Here is an 18,139-nt window from a genome sequence, read left to right on the forward strand (position 1 = left end):
GTCTGGAGACAACATAAGGCTTCTCTGGGCTTGAAGTTCACGATGGCTCACTCACATGGCCAGCACTGATGCTGGCTGTCAGCTTCAAACTCATCTGGGGCTCTCACAGCATAGAGGGCTCAGGGTAGTCACACTTCGAACATGGTGGCTGGTTTCCCCCAAGCAGGCATTCTAAGAGGCAGGAAGTAGAAGAACTAGGGCGGCTATACTCAGAATTGGCACTATATCATTTCTACTTTGTTCTTTTCATCAAAGCAGTCACAGGGCTCAGCAGATTTAGGGGAGTGAAAGAGCAAGATTTCATCTCATAATGGGAGACAGATAAGTACATGTTCCATGTGGGATGAAAGATATTGTTGCACTCATCTTTGGAAAATATGATTTGTCACAAACAGGCTTATGACAACTAACCACCAGATTATCAAACCTGCTTGGCGATGTCCTAACATATCCTTAAATTTTGCAGTTGCAGGATGGACTCTGCTGAAAATCAAGACTAGAATTCACTTTTAAGTCATGCAGGATTACAAAGACAATTGAATGCACGGCCTCAACAGATGTTCTTTGCAAAGTCAAAACTCCTAATATGAAAGGAATAGGATCCTGAGACCTGGAATAAGAATATTTGAGTAAACAAGCCTGCAAATAGTAAATCTCCAGCTTTATGAACACTCTGGACTCAAAGGAAGAAAACATCTCCCTGTTTCTAAACAGCCTGCCCTTATGCAGAAATGCAGCAAAGTCCTCAGCTGAAGCAAGTGCTTTGCAGGACAATGCTTGTCCTCAAATTCTGACCTTGCCTTCTTCTCATAACCAATAGCTGGAGTCAGGTCTCAGCACAGCCTGATCCAGGAAATACAATGCCTGTTCCTTCTATATCAAAAGCCTTGCAAGACCTAGCAAACAGGCACTGGCAGAATCCAGGAAAACACAAGTGAGAATACATCTTGAGAGACTTGGACGAGGAAATCCTGAATATAAAGATGGATAGGAAGAATTAATTGATATGCAAGTCTTCTTCCATGACTCAGAATTTAATATCCTGGCAAAAACATCTGGATCCAGTCCTAACACATTGGTAGGGTGACTCTTTGAAGCTTGAACACAATAGGCTATAGTGAATAAGGTAGAGTTGCTAGAATAAATTTGGTGGAGTATCAAGGAAGGGTCAGAAGGAGATAGAAATGTTAAAATGGATTTATTAGTGAGATCAGAGAATTCTGCATCTGTCTGTATTCCCCAGGAAGTCCCAGAGGGTGTTCCTTTGACTAAAGCAATAAGAAATGCACTGATGAGAAAGCACTGGCTTCTTTTGAGAAGTGCCAATGGTGTCTGTCCCTCATAAACTGCAGTTGATAGTATGAGATGCTGCTACAACACTGGACTTCTTAGCATCAATCAGGATAACAGGATTCTGGAATGTGAGGGGCCAGGCAGCAATTCTTAAGTGACAGTAGCAAAGTATAGGTACATATGATTACTATAATGGACAATCAGATTGGAAGATGCCTCAGCTGTCAGGCACCTGTGGCAGTGGCTAAGAGACCAAGGTATTCCCACTGGTGAGACAGATGAATGGCTAACTAGAGTGGTACTTGACTTGTAGAATTAGAAAAAAAAAAAGGAAAGCTGCCACAAGCACACTTCAAATTGGATCAAATGGACCCATGAACTCAACCTGTGGTTATTTCCCCATTGTCCAAGAGCATAATTTGGATGGATAAGCAAAGTAGCGGCAGAATCTGCCCACAGGTTCCCTAGCCTACTGAGTAAAAGCCATTAGGGTAGGAAGGGACAAGTGGAAGTCTCTGAAACTATCCAGCACAACCCCACCAGTCAGGAGACTGTACCCAAGTTAGCACTATTCCAAAAGAAAATGAGTGCCACCAGCAAAGAGAATTGGTACCACCATTTCTGCTGGATGATGTTCTCCAGCATCTCTATATATAATTCACCTGTATGGTGCTTGGAAAAATAAACTGACAGATCATGGTGGATGACAGTGGACTACCATAAACTTAATCAAGTGGTAGCTCCAATCTTAGCTGCTGAGCCAGATGGGATATCTTTACTAAACAGACCAACACAGCCTCTGGCACTCAGTATGTTGCTATTGATCTGGTGAATATGTTCTTTTCAATCCTCATCAATAAACGGGATCAAAAGCAGGTCTCTTCTAAGTAAGAAGGACATCAGTACACATTGACAGTCTTGCCTAAGGCTATGTGAAGCCTCTTGGGCAATGTCACAAAATAGTCTGCAGGGATCTTAATTGTCTTAATATTCCATAGGCATATGGACTATACTGGCACACTATCTTGATGGCATTATGCAGATTTAACCTGCTAAACAGAAGTAGCAACTTGAGTGTCAGGGGGTGAGAATGAAACCTCACAAAGATTCCCCAACCTGCCCATCAGTGACATTTTTAGGAGTCCATTAATCTGAGGCATGCTGGCACAGAGTCTTTGAGGTAAAGCACAAGATGTTAGCTCTTGTACCTTATTCTGGCTTTCTATTGCAACATAACAAACCACCCCAAAACTTACTGATGTAAAGCGCCACAATATGGCTAAACCCATGGATTCTGTGGGTCAGGAATCTGGACAGAGAACAGCAGGAATATCTTGTCTCTACTTTTATATTCCTGCCAGCTTTGCTAAACTGGGCATCCATAATCGAATTCAGCTGTAATCCCTTAAAGCATTCAATTATATGAAATGAACTAATTTCTCTCCTAGGTATCTAGAATGATATAGTGACGTGCCATACTTGGTAGAACTGAGAAAATAGTCATTCAAACCATTTTCTGTCTTCTGTAGTTCAGATAAAAAAACTCTAGTTGAGAAAGGCTGGCTAGAAGCTAAGTTGGGAAAACTCAAATGGCTTGGGGGTGACACAAACTGGGCTGAAATCTTCTGGAGTCATCTTCGTTTACATTTCTAATGCCTAAGCTGTGTCACTTGAAGACTGGGCTCAGTGAGGACCATCGAATGGAGCACCAACATATACCCTCTCCGTGTGGTTTAGACTCTTCACAATACAGCAGTTTGCAAGTAGTTGGAAGAGGAAGGATCCTACTGAACAAGAAAGAAGTGACCTGGTCTTTTATGATCTAGCCTCAGGAGTCATATAGTATAGTACTGCACTATATGTATTGTGTGTGTGTGTATATATGTATATTATATACATATATATTTTATATATACACACAAGTATATACTATAGTATACTAAAGTTATGTAGTATAGTACTATACTATATAGTGTAGTAGCTTTCACCATACTCTATTAGTTGAACCAGTAAAAAGCCTAGCCAGATTCCAGGGGATAGGACATAGACCCCATCTCTTGATAGAAAGAGTGTCAAATAATTTTTAGGTGTTTTAAAGCCACTTAAAAATATTTAGAAGTCAGAGATAGCAAATACTTCTCTTGGGAATATTGCTCTAACATTTTTTGGGTAACTTGCAAGGCTGCCAGTTTTGAATGTCAGAGTAAGATCTGCAGCAGATCCTGGCTGTGATACAAGTGGCTCTGACACTCGTGCTAGATGGCCAGCAGACTTAATGGTGCTACTTATTGCAAATAAAGACATTATGTGTATGGAGTCTCTGACAAGTTCAGCAAGGAGAGTTGCAGCACAGATCCTGTGGTTCTGGAACTAGGCCTTCTTTCTCCAACAGAAAAGTACATACCATTTGAAAATTAGCTCCATCCTGAGCTCTGACAGAGATGAATCTTCTGCACATGGGACATCAAGTGACCATGCAGCCAGAGCAACCCCTGTTGAGCTGAGTATTTTCAGATCCACAGTGTTGGTCACAATGTCTGGCAGGCACAGCAGTAATCCATCATACAATGAAATGGGCCAGAAGAGATCCAGAGGGCGTAAGTCAATTCCATCTGCCCTAGATTTCTGTGTTATCTACCTCTCTTGTTCAGTTCACATCTAAAGTCTTTTTTTTTTAGACAAAGTCTCTGTCCGTCACCCAGGCTGGAGTGCAGTGGTGCGATCTGGCTCACTGCAGCCTCCACCTCCTGGGTTCAAGTGATTCTCGTGCCTCAACCTCATGAGTAGCTGGGATTACAGGCGCGGGCCACCGTGCCCGGCTAATTTTTGTTTTTTTAGTAGAGACAAGATTTTGCCATATTGGCCAGGCTGGTCTCAAACTCCTGACCTCAGGTGATCTGCCCGCCTTGGCCTCCCAAAGTGCTGGGATTACAGGCGTGAGCCACCATGCCCGGCCTAAAGTCTTATAATTTCGTATAACCAACCAATGAGGACAAAAACTTGAACTTAGTTCATAGATGGGCTGCCTTAATAGGCTGGTGGTAGTGAAAAATGTGACTACCACCAGGCTAGAGTCCTATGGAGGGGTGGCCCTGAGGACAGTGAAAGTTACCCCTCCCAGTAAGCAGAGCCGAGAACAATGCACTTGCTCATTCTCTTTGTAGGGCAAGAGAAGTGGTCTGAGTTAAGGTTATATCTGGACCCACTGGCAGTGGCGAATGGCTTGCTGGTTGAGTCAGAAGCCTCAAAGAAGATGGACTTATAGCACTGGACACATAGCATGTAGATTTCTGTCTCACATCAAGGCCCACCAGAGAACCTCCTCTGCAAGTGAGGCACTGAATAACGAGATGACAGGATGTCCTAAGGATACCAGCCAGCCTCTCTCCCTAGCCACTGCATGACAGAGGGAACATGGGACAGGGACAGAGGGTCTGCATGGCCCCAATGGCATTAGTGCCATCCCATCAAGACCAGTCTAGCAACTGCTGTCCTGAATATGTGATTTTCACCAGAGAGATTGATGTGAAACACTCCATGTTGTACATGTCTTGAAGAAGACCAGCCAGTCACTTGGTGATAGGATTTTTACATCAGATGCCTTCTACACTGGAAGGATCAGTGATTCATTCTTTCCAGAATAGACACTTATCTGGACATGGGGTTGCCTTCCTTGCCCCAATGCCTCTGCTAGCACCACCAACAACTTACATTCCGACATGTTTCCACAGAATGTTTGAGGAGTAAGCATTCCAGGGGAAACCCTTGACCAATAGATGCCAGAAGCCAGGAATTGTTCCTCTCTTCTGTCCTTTGGGAGGACAGTCCTAAGATATAATCTCTATAGTTCCTCAGAGAGCCAAGCAGGATGGAGGCCCACTTACCACAATAGGGACCAGTTCAATGGAGTGCCTTCCCTCCTCTTTGATATCTGTCAGTCTCCCATTCCTGGTGCGTCTATTTCCCAAAACAAACCACCTGCATTCATGCACTTTTACCAGGCTCTGCTTTCTGGAAAACTAAGGCTAAGACACTATCTCTCTTGTGCTTATTCATAAAGCATGCTTTTTCTGTAAAGTGAGAAGTCTGTGTGTTATAGTTCAAGAAATTACTCACATTGGCATCAAAGGGATGTGTATGTGTGTGTGTGTGTGTGTGTGTGTGTGTGTGTGTGTGTGTGTGTGTGCATGTGTATTTAGGTAACAAGGTTCCTGCCTAGGTACTGTGGAGGCTTTGAAAGGATTCTGCTCATGGCTGTGGCACCCATCCCACTGGTCTTCGGGTAGGTTGCGCAGGTGCTGCCCTGTCCAACCGGGCTTGGCTGAAGAGTAAGTGAGGGCTTCATTCACCAAGCAGAGCACTCTGGCACAAGCTGCATCTACACAGAGGAAGGGTGTCTGTTCCTAATTTATAAAAGGAACTGTCAGCTCACTAAGCCCTGTGCCCTAGAGGCACTTCCGCCCAAGGAGGGCATATTTTCTTTTCTTTTCTTTTCTTTTTTAATTATTTTAAGTTCTGGGATACATGTACAGGATATGCAGGATTGTTACGTAGGTAAAAGTGTGCCATGGTGGTTTGTTACACCCATCAACCCATCACCTAGGTATTAAGCCAGCATGCATTAGCTATTTATCCTGATGCTCTCCCTCCCCCTGCCCCCACCCCACAGGCCCCAGTATGTGTTGTTCCCCTCCCTGTGTCTATATGTTCACATTGTTCAGCTCCCACTTATAAATGAGAACCTACAGAGTTTGGTTTTCTGTTCCTGTGTTAGTTTGCTGAGGATAATGGCTTCAGCTCAATCCATGTCCCTGCAGAAGACATAATCTCATTCCTTTTTATGGCTGCATAGTATTCCTTGGTGTATATGTACTACATTTTCTTTATCCAGTCTATCATTGGTGGGCATTTGGGTTGATTCCATGCCTTTGCTGTTGTGAATAGTGCCGCAATCAACATACGCATGCATGTATCTTTATAATAGAATGATTTATATTCCTTTGAGGATGAGTTCGTGTCCTTTGTAGTGACATGGTTGAAGCTGGAAACCATCATTCTGAGCAAACTATCGCAAGGACAGAAAACCAAACACTGCATGTTCTCACTCATAGGTGGGAATTGAACAATGAGATCACTTGGACACAGGGCAGGGAACATCACACACTGGGGCCTGTCATGGGGTGGGGGGATGGGGGAGGGATAGCATTAGGAGAAATACCTAATGTAAATGATGAGTTAATGGGTGCAGCAAACCAACATGGCAGATGTATACATATGTAACAAACCTGCACGTTGTGCACATGTACCCTAGAACTTAAAGTATAATAATAATAAAAAAAGAATGATTTATATTCCTTTGAGTATATACCCAGTAATGGGATTGCTAGGTCAGATGGTATTTCTAGTTCCAGGTCTTTGAGAAATCGCCACACTGTCTTCCAGGATGGTTGAACTAATTTACATTCCCACCAACAATGTAAAGGTCTTCTTCTTTCTCCACAGCCTCACCAGCGTCTGTTGTTTCTTGACTTTTTAATAATCTCCATCCTGACTGGCATGAGATGGTATCTCACTATGGTTTTGAGTTGCATTTCTCTAATGATTAGTGATGTTGAGCTTTTTTTCATATGTTTGTTGGCCACATAATGTCTTCCTTTGAGAAGTGTCTGTTCGTGTCCTTTGCTCACTTTTTAATGGGGCTGTTTGTTGTTTTTTTTGTAAATTTGCTTAAGTTCCTTGTAGATTCTGAATATTAGACCTTTGTCAAGTGGGTAGACTGCAAAAATTTTCTCCCATTCTGCAAGTTGTCTGTTCACTCTCATGATAGTCTCTTTTGCTGTACAGAAGCTCTTTAGTTTAATTAGGTCCCATTTGTCAATTTTTGCTTTTGTTGCAATTGTTTTTGGTGTTTTTGTCATGAAACCTTTGCTCATGCCTATATCCTGAATGGTGTTGCCTAGATTTTCTTCTAGGGTTCTTACAGTTTTGGGTTTTACATTTAAGTTATAATTCACCTTGAGTTAATTTTTGAATAAGATGTAAGGAAGGGGTCCAGTTTCAATTTTCTGCATATGGCTAGCCATTTCTCCCAGCACTATTTATTAAATAGGGAATCCTTTCCCCATTGGTTGTTTTTGTCAGGTTTGTCAAAGATCAGATGGCTGTAGATGTGTAGTCTTATTTCTGAGTTCTCTATTCTGTTCCATTGGTTTATGTGTCTGCTTTTGTACCAGTACCATGCTGTTTTAGTTACTGTAGCCTTGTAGTATAGTTTGAAGTTAGGTAGCATGATGCCTCCAACTTTGTGCTTTTTGATTAGGATTGTCTTTGCTATTCAGGCTTTTTTGTTGTTGTTCCATATGAATTTTAAAACAGTTTTTTTCTGATTCTGTGAAGAATGACAATGGTAGTTTAATGGGAATAACATTGAATCTACAAAATACTTTGGACAGTATGGCCATTTTCACAATATTGATTCTTCCTATCCATGAGCATGGAATGTTTTTCCATTTGTTTGTTTCCTCCCTGATTTCCTTGAGCAGCGGTTTGTAGTCCTCCTTGAAGAGGTCCTTCACTTCCCTTGTTAGCTCTATTCCTAGGTATTTTGTTCTCTTTGTAGCAATTGTGAATGGGAGTTCACTCATGATTTGGCTCACTGCTTGTCTGTTGTTGGTGTATAGGAATGCTTGTGATTTTTGCACGTTGATTTTGTATCCTGAGACTTTGCCGAAGTTGCTTATCAGCTTAAGAAGCCTTTGGGCTGAGACCATGGGTTTTTCTAGATATAAAATCATGTCATTTGCAAACAGAGACAATTTGACTTTCTCTCTTCCTATTCGAATACCCTTTATTTCTTTCTCTTGCCTGATTGAGGGCACATTTTCTAATCACCAGAAAATCCTACTATGGGCAGCAAAGGCCCAGCATCCACCTACTCTCCTATCTCTGCTACTCACATCTTGATGCCCCTACACTCGGTTCAAAGCTAAGAGCATTTTCTGAATTAATTAAAAACTCAGAACATAGCTCAGGTCCAGAGCTAGGGAGAAAACCATATGTTTCTTTGGTTGAAAGAAACCTTACATATTATTTAAGGTTAGCCTATCCCTTTCATTTGACAGATAAGGAAACTGTCTACAGAGCCTCTTCTGTATTGCCTCCTACTCTCACCAGGCCAGATGCCAGGCTCCAGCCAGGGCACCACTCAGCAGTATGTGTGACCCAGCTCAGTTTCAGTGAAGAACTATTATAATTGACTAAATGACTCCTTTCCTAAAAGCAACTTTATGAAGATGAGTAAAATGAGAAAATGAAGCACCAACCAACATTTTGCAAACTTATATACTTTTCACTGGTGCATGATGTTTTTGGAAGAGTTTCTGTTTTCTATGAACACTAGGCAATCTCTTTTGACTTTGATCACTAGGCACCTGTGAAATTGAGGACATCTTGTTGCATTCATATTATTTCAATGTACATTGAATACCAGGCCAGAAAAAAAGAAAGAAGAAAAGAATGGAAGGAAAAGAGATTTGCTGAATGGCCACTTGATTGTTGTGTTTTCGACAAGTCATGGACATTACATTGAGGACTTTTGACTCACTGGTGACACAGCTTTCAGTGTGTTCTGTTGTCATTGGTAATTGATCATATTTCACTCTGAAATGAAAGATGAGACTGACAAAAAATCTTGTTATAAAGCCCCTGGCTAAGAGGAAGGCAAGAAAGAAATACAGGTAAGCTAGTTTTCAAGAAATGAAATAAAGAACACGAGAGATCATGCTGTGGCCCAGGCTTAAAGAATTCTTCAATTCCCATCTGAGTTCTGTCAGTTACCTTGATGTTTCATGTTGGTTTTTCCTCATTATTTTACCCAGGTGACTGCTCCTGACCCTACATAGGTTAGGGGATTAACTGATGATGGTGACGTGCTTGGCATTCTCCATGCAAGGAAGGAGGCTGCCCCATCCCCTATTTTGGCCAAGAGCAGATAGCTGAGCTGGAGTGTGCTTTAGTCATGACTCTCCATGGTATATATTTTGGAAACTGAAGACCCACCTGCTGACCTGGGCCTTGAAAACCTCACAATTCCAGTCTCCGTTTTGTCTGATCCCAAGGAAGATGAGACAAAAAAGCCACTACACCCCTGCCCCCATCTGCTGCTGACCATTGCTGGGGATCTGCACTCTTCCTTCTGCCTGGAGAAAGTGGGAAGTGACCCTGGAGGAGTACGGTTTGAAGCATTGATGAGATTTCTGCAGATCTTCATCTGGGCAGTGGGGAGCGTGTTCCAAAATGTGAGAGACTCATTTAGGCAGTTAGTGAGTGTGATCCCATTCTCTCTGCTCAAAGTAGCAGGGAGGGAATGGGAAAGGCCCTTTTATGCAATACTGGATAGTGGTTCAGAGCCCACATGAAGGAACCCCACTTCCTGGTCAGAGTCCAGGTCTGCTGTTTATCAACCCTGTGATTTGAGGCAAGTACCTTAACATCTCTATGCCTCAGTTTCCTTATGTGGGAACTGGAGACTTAGGCTTGCTATGTGAAGCCCAGTTCAGAACACTTTACTCATATTTCTCCAATTAATCCTCACAACCATCCCAGTAGGTAGACACTATTATTATCCCCATTTACAGATGAGAAAACTGAGTCACAGAGCTGGGAAATGGCAGAGGCAGCATTCAAATCTAAGCAGCCTGGCTCCATTATCAATGTTCTTAGCTGCTCAGTAGATTGGGGAACAATGTCACTTTCTTCATAGGGTTGTTGTGAGAATTAAATGAGTTAATCAGGTTGAGTGCCTACCACAAACAGTGCCTCCCCCACTGCTTGCTTTAAGCAAGTGCTCACTAGATGCATGCTACCTCTTGTTAAGCTATCATGTGGGGCTGGTGACAAAGACACTGAAGTGAGAGAGAGCATAGGAATAAAGATGGGACAGCAGGTAGCAGTGAGGTACATCTGAGATGACTTCGGTCTTCCTTTCCCTGGCAGTCCCCTCTTCTCTTCAAGCAGCAAGGATGATATTATTGGGGTCCAAAGGTACACAATTTTATCTCTGCATAAAATTCCATAAAGAAATTTTGTTCTCAGTTTGCATTAGGTGATCTGTGATCCCATTCCCACACGTTTGAAGCTCTGAGCACAGGCAAAAAAATCAAATTACTCAGGCCATCCTGCCCCAACAGGCTCTTCCTTTCTGTTTCAGCTTCCTAAGAAACACCCTTTTCTCTCAGGGACTGACCTGTGTTCTGCTCACTGTGTTTGCTGCACAGCCCCCATGGCCAGACCCATTTTTTGCCCTGCTTTGCCCCTTGCTATGCACCAGGAGGCTGACTCTAGGAATCTCCTGCCAGCTGGCTTCCCATAGGGCTTGGTCAGCAGAAGGCACCAGCAGGAAATACAGGAGGAAAGAGGTCAGGGCACTTCTTCCTGTCTTCACTGGTGTCTGACAAAGCCTGTGATGCTTTGCTGTTGTAGCTCCCATGGAATGAGGGGAGTTCGTTCACAACTCCTGTCCCCAGGGCTCTGGTAACTTGGTAACTCTATTTCCTCCTTTTGTCCTTTTGGCCCTAGGAGTGATCGTGGCTTCCCAGTGTTGCTGGTGTCTGGTGCCTTGTCACCCTTGTTTGCTCCTTATCCCTTTGCACAGCACTGTAAGACACACCTGATCCACACTCCATTTGTGCCATCTAGTTGACCTCAGGGCCCTGCCACGACCATGGCTGACACATCTACATGCCCAGGATCACTGTACCCGTGAGGCCCAGAGGTGGAGCCATATATTTTCCATTAACTTTCATTGTAAAAGTTAATCTCGCTGAAAATGTCAGATAGTACGTTTTTAATATTTATTGACACTAAAATTAGAATTGATAGGTGAGCATGAAAAAGAAAACAAGTATCATACATATTCACTGCACACAAAGATAACCACTATTTTACCGTGTGCATTTTTTCCTATTACAAAAAAATGCATATACTATTGTTTATTGGCTGAAATATTGTGAACAATTTCCTTCATCAATAAATATACTTCAACATCAATACATTTATTTCTAATACCTCATCAAAATTCTTAATGACTACAGAGTCATATCTAAGCTTGTACCATAGTTTAATCAGTCCCCTATTAGCAAGCATTCGAGTAGGTTCCAATTTTTCCTTGTTATAGACAGTGCTGCAATAAACATCCTTGTACGATATAAAATACTTGAAAATACAACACAATCAACTTAGTCTTCCTAAACCAAAAGCCACACATATACAGCAGCAGCAGCAGGGTCACTCCCTCTCAAGAGATAATAATATCTGCCTCCCCTGCCTCCCACTGATGTTGTGAGGTTCAACTGAGAAAATGTATATGTAAGTTCTTCATAAACTGTAAAGTGTATGGGGTGGTTATTATAGTATGAGCTTATTCTTTCATAATAACCTTGTAAGACAGCACCATGGATATATCCTCAAGGCACATTGTACTGACAATTTTGCCAGACATAAAGAATTGAAAGCTTACTTTTAGGCTTTTATATATTTATTTCTCTTTAACACAACAAAGAGTTGTGTGTTAGAAAAGCAGCTTTCCTGTACAAGAGTAAACTACCAGCTGGCAGTGCATTCTATCTGTTCTGGTGCATGTCAGCTCATTACATCCCCTCGAGAGGACCACTGCAAACAATTGAAGGAATTTGAGTTGCCTAAAAGGTCCCCATGGCTCTGAAAGTCCCTCCTGTAATACTGGTTACCCCAACTCCTAAAGCAGATTAGTCATAATGACTACTTTCCATTCCTTTCCTAATAGTCTCTTCTAAAAAGCACTTTAGGTAACTCTGCTTGATGAAAAAAAAACTGAGCAGCAGTTCCGTTTTTTTTTAATGGGAACTTTTATGTCAAGTATAGAAGCTGCACTGACATCTCACATGAAAACCATCCCATCACTCAGCAAGAGGCACTCCATTTTGGATGGATTCTTGATTTACTTTCTGTGAATCTAAGTTCATGGATTTTCTGCTCTTGCTAACGCAATACTATTAAAATGTCAGAACACAGTTTCCCGGAGCAAGAGTCTTATATAGTTTTCAACTCTTAATGAGAGGCATCAGCCAAGTTTTTAAAATCTTGACTTGAATCATGCTTAATGCTATTTGTTAACTAGTGTGAAAAGGTTTCTATGTGTTAAAGTGGTAATGTTCTACCAAGGTAAATGACTTTCTGGGGCATGATATTCTATCTGGTTGCTTGCTTTCTATCCCTATTCGACTTCTTGGCAAAAATTCAATGGAGGGGACATAGTCCTACTTTATAATGTTAAGAAGTGTTTTTACTTTAAGTTCGCTCAAATTAAGAAAAGACACAGGGCCGGGTGCTGTGGCTTATGCCTGTAATCCCAGCACTTTGGGAGGCTGAAGCGGGTGGATCATGAGGTCAGGAGATCGAGACCATCCTGGCTAACACAGTGAAACCCCGTCTCTACTAAAAATACAAAAATTAGCTGGGCGTGCTGGCAGGCACCTGTAAACACAGCTACTCAGGAGGCTGAGGCAGGAGAATCACTTGAACCCGGGAGGCAAAGGCTGCAGTGAGCCGAGATAATGCCACTGCACTCCAGCCTGGGCAACAGAGCAAGACTCCGTTTCAAAAAAAAAAAGAAAGAAAGAAAGAAAGAAAAGAAAGAAAAGATACAAAGCCTCCTCTTGAACTGTTTTCTCAACTACTTGATCATCTGTGATCTGTGTCTCTTCTGGGAAGGACGGACAGGCAAAGCAGGGTCCAGTGTTCATGTGCTGAATGTAACTTGCCCTAACAGCACAAGAAGCCCAAGGGCTTGTTTTCTGTGTGAGTCAAGGAAACACCTGCTACCTCCTGAGACAAGCCCGATCCACGGGTATTGGCAAGGAAAGGTATGCAGGCCTTGCACAGAGATACTGAAATTGCTTTTGTTTCCTTCCTTCCTAATTTTGTCTCTGTAGATGTCTCACTGTTTCCATGGGTTTATTCATTTCTTTCACCACCACTACCCCCACTTTTTTTTACAGTTGTGTATTCAAGCAGAGAAAATGAGTTTAAAAAAACAATTATGATAGTGAAAAAAAGAACAGATTCAAAACTGCCATATGTGAGGCCCATGGGAGTCCCTGATTAATTTTCATTTTTATCATTTAGTTCTGAGATTGGCCTATTTTGGTAAATGTGAGAGCAAGTGTGGTTATGGACTTGATTACCTTGCAACCTTAAAAACAAATAAACCAGCTTGAGTCTTTTTCTTACCATGGTGGGTTCCTGTTAGGCAAGAACTGTAACTCCGTGAGCAAGTTGTCCCAACACCACAGGGGCAGACCTTCATCACATAGCAACTCCCAAAATGGGAATTGGAGTGGATTTTAGAACACAGTCAGCTAACATTGAGAACATCATGGTTGTAGGCAACATTTTCCGTTCCTCTATTCGTCTCTCTGCTCCGTCCTTGGGTGCATATTCTCCTACACATTTTGGATGCTTGAAATACTGATTCTGAAAGAATAATCAATTAGCAAATAGTTACAAGGAGTAGGACACTCAAGGAGTCTAGTTGAAAACAAAGGACCAGCATGATAATTGCACAAAAAGTACTTGTAGAAATTCAAAAGTGGAGAAAACGCTATATATTGGGAAAGATTAGGAAAAGTTACACATAGAACAGCAAGGTGAGCTGAGCCTTAAGTAGGTAGGAAGGTTGGATGAGACTCAGCAGGGTAGACGGGAGAAGCCATGGCATTTGTGGAGTACAGGTTGACAGAGGCAAGGAGGTAGGTTTGGTCAGGTGTGTTAAGGAGACAGTGAGTCTGGTCAGAAAGGAGTTTTCAGGGAGTGGAAATGGCACCTAAGGGCAGCATATTGTTAGGAACCAGTTTATTGAAAGAAAGCCTCCAAGTGCAGTGGCTCCCGCCTGTAATCCCAGCAATTTGGGAGGCCAAGGTGGGCAAATCACTTGAGCTCAAGAGTTTGAGACCAGCCTGGGCAACACAGCAAAACCCCATCTCTACAAAAAATACAAAAATTAGCCACACGTAGTGACATGCACCTGTAGTTACTTAGGGGGTTGAGGCAGGAGGATCGTTTGCACCCAAGAGGTTGAAGCTGCAGTGAGCCATGATTGTGCCACTGCACTCCAGCTTGGGTGACAAAATGAAAAAGAGAAAGAAAGAAGGAAGGAAAGAAAGAAAGAAAGAGAGAGAGAGAGAGAGAAAGAAAGAAAGAAAGAAAGAAAGAAAGAAAGAAAGAAATAAGAAAGAGAGAAAGAAAAAAGAAAAGAAAGAAAGAGAAAGAGAGAGAAAAAAGAAAGCCTAGGGGATTTGGATTTCATCCTATAGGCAATAGAAAGTCACGGACATTTTTGGGCAGGAGACAGGCATGGAGGAAGAGATCTCTAAAGATGACTAATCTGATGCTAATCACCAAAACCAGTGTCAGGAGGCTCCCACACAGTCCAGCTGTGAGGCCATGAAGCCTGAGAGACTGGGATCTGCCCACTGCCAAGAATTCTGGAGGCTGCCAAGGGTCCCCTTGGGAAACACCTTGCAGAGAAAGCCTTTCCCTTTCTCTAAAAATCTCCAAATTCTAATCCCCTACTTTGCCCTTGACAGTCTGGTCGACTATGCTGTACTAAGATGTTAAGAGCAGATTATAACTTAAAGTAGGTACAAGAGAACACAAAATTGCACAGGGATGAGAAATATTAAGAAGCAGGCTCACTATGAGAAATAACTTTTCATAGAAGCCTTCAGAACATATCTAGTAACATCTAGTTTTCAATAGCAAGAAACAAAAAAACAATTCGAGTGTTCTGGGATGGGGGAAGTTTCACAAGATGCCATTTACTTCAAATTTTTCTTCAAGTGGTGTCATTGGGTTGTGGTTGGTGGCTATGACACCAAGAGAAAGCAAGTTAACTTGGATTAAGTCTCTTTTCTGCTTTCCAAATTACATAGATTTCTCAGGGTCTTTGCCTTCCCCACATCTGGACTCCAGGAATGAGTCATTTAAGGAGGCACCCCTGGACAGGAGTTTCTGTTCTCTGCAGTTGTTCTAATGTGCACTCTGTACTTCGACTGCCTGTCAGACAAATCAGGGAAGAAAGCAGGAGTCTCTAAAGCAGTCATGCAAATTTCCCCGGGCTTACAGTCTCAAAGAAATTGGGCCTGGCCAAAATGACCTCAGGCATCCACTGAGGAGAAGAACTTGCTTCTAAGAACTTCTCTCCAGCCTTCCATGTTTCCTTCCATGACAGGCATCTGTGGGGTGACAATTAGGTGTGGTGGGTGGGCATTTCTGTGGGCTGGCAGCCTATTTTAACTTCCAACTGTGGGAGTGAGCTTTAACTCTGTGCTAAAATTAGGGGAATCCAGCAACTCCTGTGGTTATTTCAATCAGTTCCCACTTATTGAGTAGCAGCGGCACAGTTAAGTAATAACATGGTAACCTTGCCAAGACATAAATGAAATGCTGAGTGTTGCCCAGTTGGAGCTGAAATCGCTTCAATGATCTAAGCTGAGAGCCAAACCAACAAAAGGGCTGCTGGCCTCTGAGGGTGGGGGAAACTGGGGACATGGAACAGAATTCCCAGAGCAGCTCCACGGATGCTGGGGGCAGATTTAAGGGAGTGGGCACTGATTGGCCTGGCAATCCAAACTTCACTACAGAAATGCCAAAAGCCCCAGGGGTCAGAAAGGCTCAGTTTGCTCTCCCTCCAAGAGAAGGCACGTGGGCTCTGCCAGAGGAGCCCACTGCCAGACCCAGGGCTCCTGGAAAGACCTTGGCCCCTGGTGCTTGAGTTCACACCGTGGCAATGAATGTAATCATGATCCAGAGAAGCAGCTCCTAAGCCACACTGTGGAGAACATTGTTCTGATTGGCTCTGCTATGAGAGGATGGTTTTCTCTAGCTGAGAGAGACAGAGGTGCCATGCCAGCTCCCAGTTCAGACCGGCAGGTGTGGTCAAGAGAAGATCAAAAGAAGGAGAAGGGCAGAACCTTGAAGAAAGGTTCTATCCAGGATGCTTAGGGCACCAAAGGGCCAACAAGCCCTAAGTCATCCCCCTTGGGTTGGGGTTAGAGCTGGGGGAGGGACCTGCGGTGACAGAGGTCATTGATAACTGTAGATTGAGCATGCAAGTTTTCAGTTCATGCAGGACTCTTTAGCTCCCCTTCCCCACTCTTCTGAAAGTCTTAGCCATTTTACTCTGATGGTTAAGTGGACCTGAGTTCAAGTCCAGTGTGCACTCCAGGAGTCAGGGCCTACACAAGGCCAGGAATGCCAGGAGACAGGATTGTTGGTGACCATCTCAGAAGTCTGCCTGCCACACATTATGATCATTTAGCCCAGGGGTAGCCAATCTTTTGGCTCCCCCTGGGCCACATTGGAAGAAGAATTCTCTTGGGCCACACATAAAATACATAACACGAATGAAAGCTGATAAGCTAATAAAAAAAATCACAGAAAAATCCCATTATGTTTTAAGAAAGTTTATGAATTTGTGTTGGGCCGCATTCAAAGCTGTCCTGGGCTGCCTGCGGGCTGTGGGCCATGGCTTGGCCAAGCTTGATTCAGCCTGAGAACCGAGTGAGCATCAGAGGAGAAGGAAAAAGGAAACCTGTCCACAGCACTACCTGTTTTACAGTGGCTGTCAACTCTGGCTGCACTTTAGAATTACTTAGGAGCTTTTTAAAAATACCTATATCTGGGCCCCACACCACATATTCTAATTTAACTAGTCTCAAGAGGGTGCTAGGCTTCCTCCCCATGTGATTCCAATGAGCAGCAGGCCAGGCAAATACTGATTTCATCTTTCTAGCAAAGGTTAGGTAAGGAAGGGGATTTAAGCTTTGACTAACACAAAGGATGAACATAAACTCTGAGGGGTTTCCAGGTGGAAAGGCATGTTAAAAGTCACCAGACAGATCCTGCTCCTCTTGACCTGAGAACACCATCCCTGACACCATCACCTCCACACCATCCCCGACAAGGAGAGACACCTTGACCTCTGCACCCCCTTCTCCCCCACGCACACTCGTGGCCAGGCAGTTCACAGTGGGACACAGCTGACTGCTCAAAGGTTACCTTATGTTGAGCTGATTTCAATGATCTCTTCTATTCTTATTCCCATCCTTTGAGTTTTAGTAGAAAGACATAAAGAAAATTCCACATGATGTTGTTTAAAAAAAAAATCTGAGCACCAGCTGTGTTACTGGATTGAAGGTTTGGCCTTGTTGTACTTTCAAATAACGATGATGCCTGCCCAAGTCAGAGGGACAGGTCTCAGCAGCTGTGAAGCTCATCTCCTCTCTCTGCCCCTGGAAACTCACCTGCCCTGTGTCCTAACTTGTCTACACCACAGCATCTCTCATCTTCTAACAGTACCAGGGGGTTAAGAGCTTAACGGGTTTCCTTGACTTTTGTTTTAACAATTACCTTCACTGCCTTACACTAAACTTGAGGCTATATAAAAAAGTCACTTTTATATCATTAATTAAGTAATGTTTTCATTTAAAAAATTTTTTTTTTTTGAGATGGAGTCTTGCTCTGTTGCCCAGGCTGGAATGCAGTGGTGTGATCTCGGCTCACTGCAAACTCTGCCTCCCAGGTTCACACCATTCTCCTGCCTCAGCCTCCCGAGTAGCTGGAACTATAGGCACCTGCCACCACGCCCAGCTAACTTTTTATATTTTTAGTAGAGACGGGGTTTCACCATGTTAGCCAGGATGGTCTCAATCTCCTGACCTCGTGATCCACCCACCTCGGCCTCCCAAACTGCTGGGATTACAGGCGTGAGCCACCGCACCCGGGCTTACAAATATTTTTTAAAGCCTAT

The 18,139-nt window shown here is 43.2% G+C and overlaps 1 long non-coding RNA gene across 2 annotated transcripts in view; it reads right to left on the reverse strand.

The window, feature by feature from the left end:
* Window positions 1-18,139, reverse strand: part of LOC129528107 (uncharacterized) — a 124,700-nt gene that overhangs the window by 44,595 nt on the left and 61,966 nt on the right. The window contains exon 1 of one of the 2 annotated variants that reach the window (XR_010131758.1): window positions 13,561-13,643. The exons of the other annotated variant lie outside the window; for it this stretch is intronic. This is a non-coding gene — a long non-coding RNA (uncharacterized lncRNA). Of the gene's footprint in view, window positions 1-13,560; window positions 13,644-18,139 lie in introns of those variants that run through there. 2 annotated transcript variants of the gene reach the window in all.

This window comes from Gorilla gorilla, chromosome 19 (genome assembly GCF_029281585.2).
Source record: "Gorilla gorilla gorilla isolate KB3781 chromosome 19, NHGRI_mGorGor1-v2.1_pri, whole genome shotgun sequence".
Classification (NCBI taxonomy): Eukaryota; Metazoa; Chordata; class Mammalia; order Primates; family Hominidae; genus Gorilla; species Gorilla gorilla.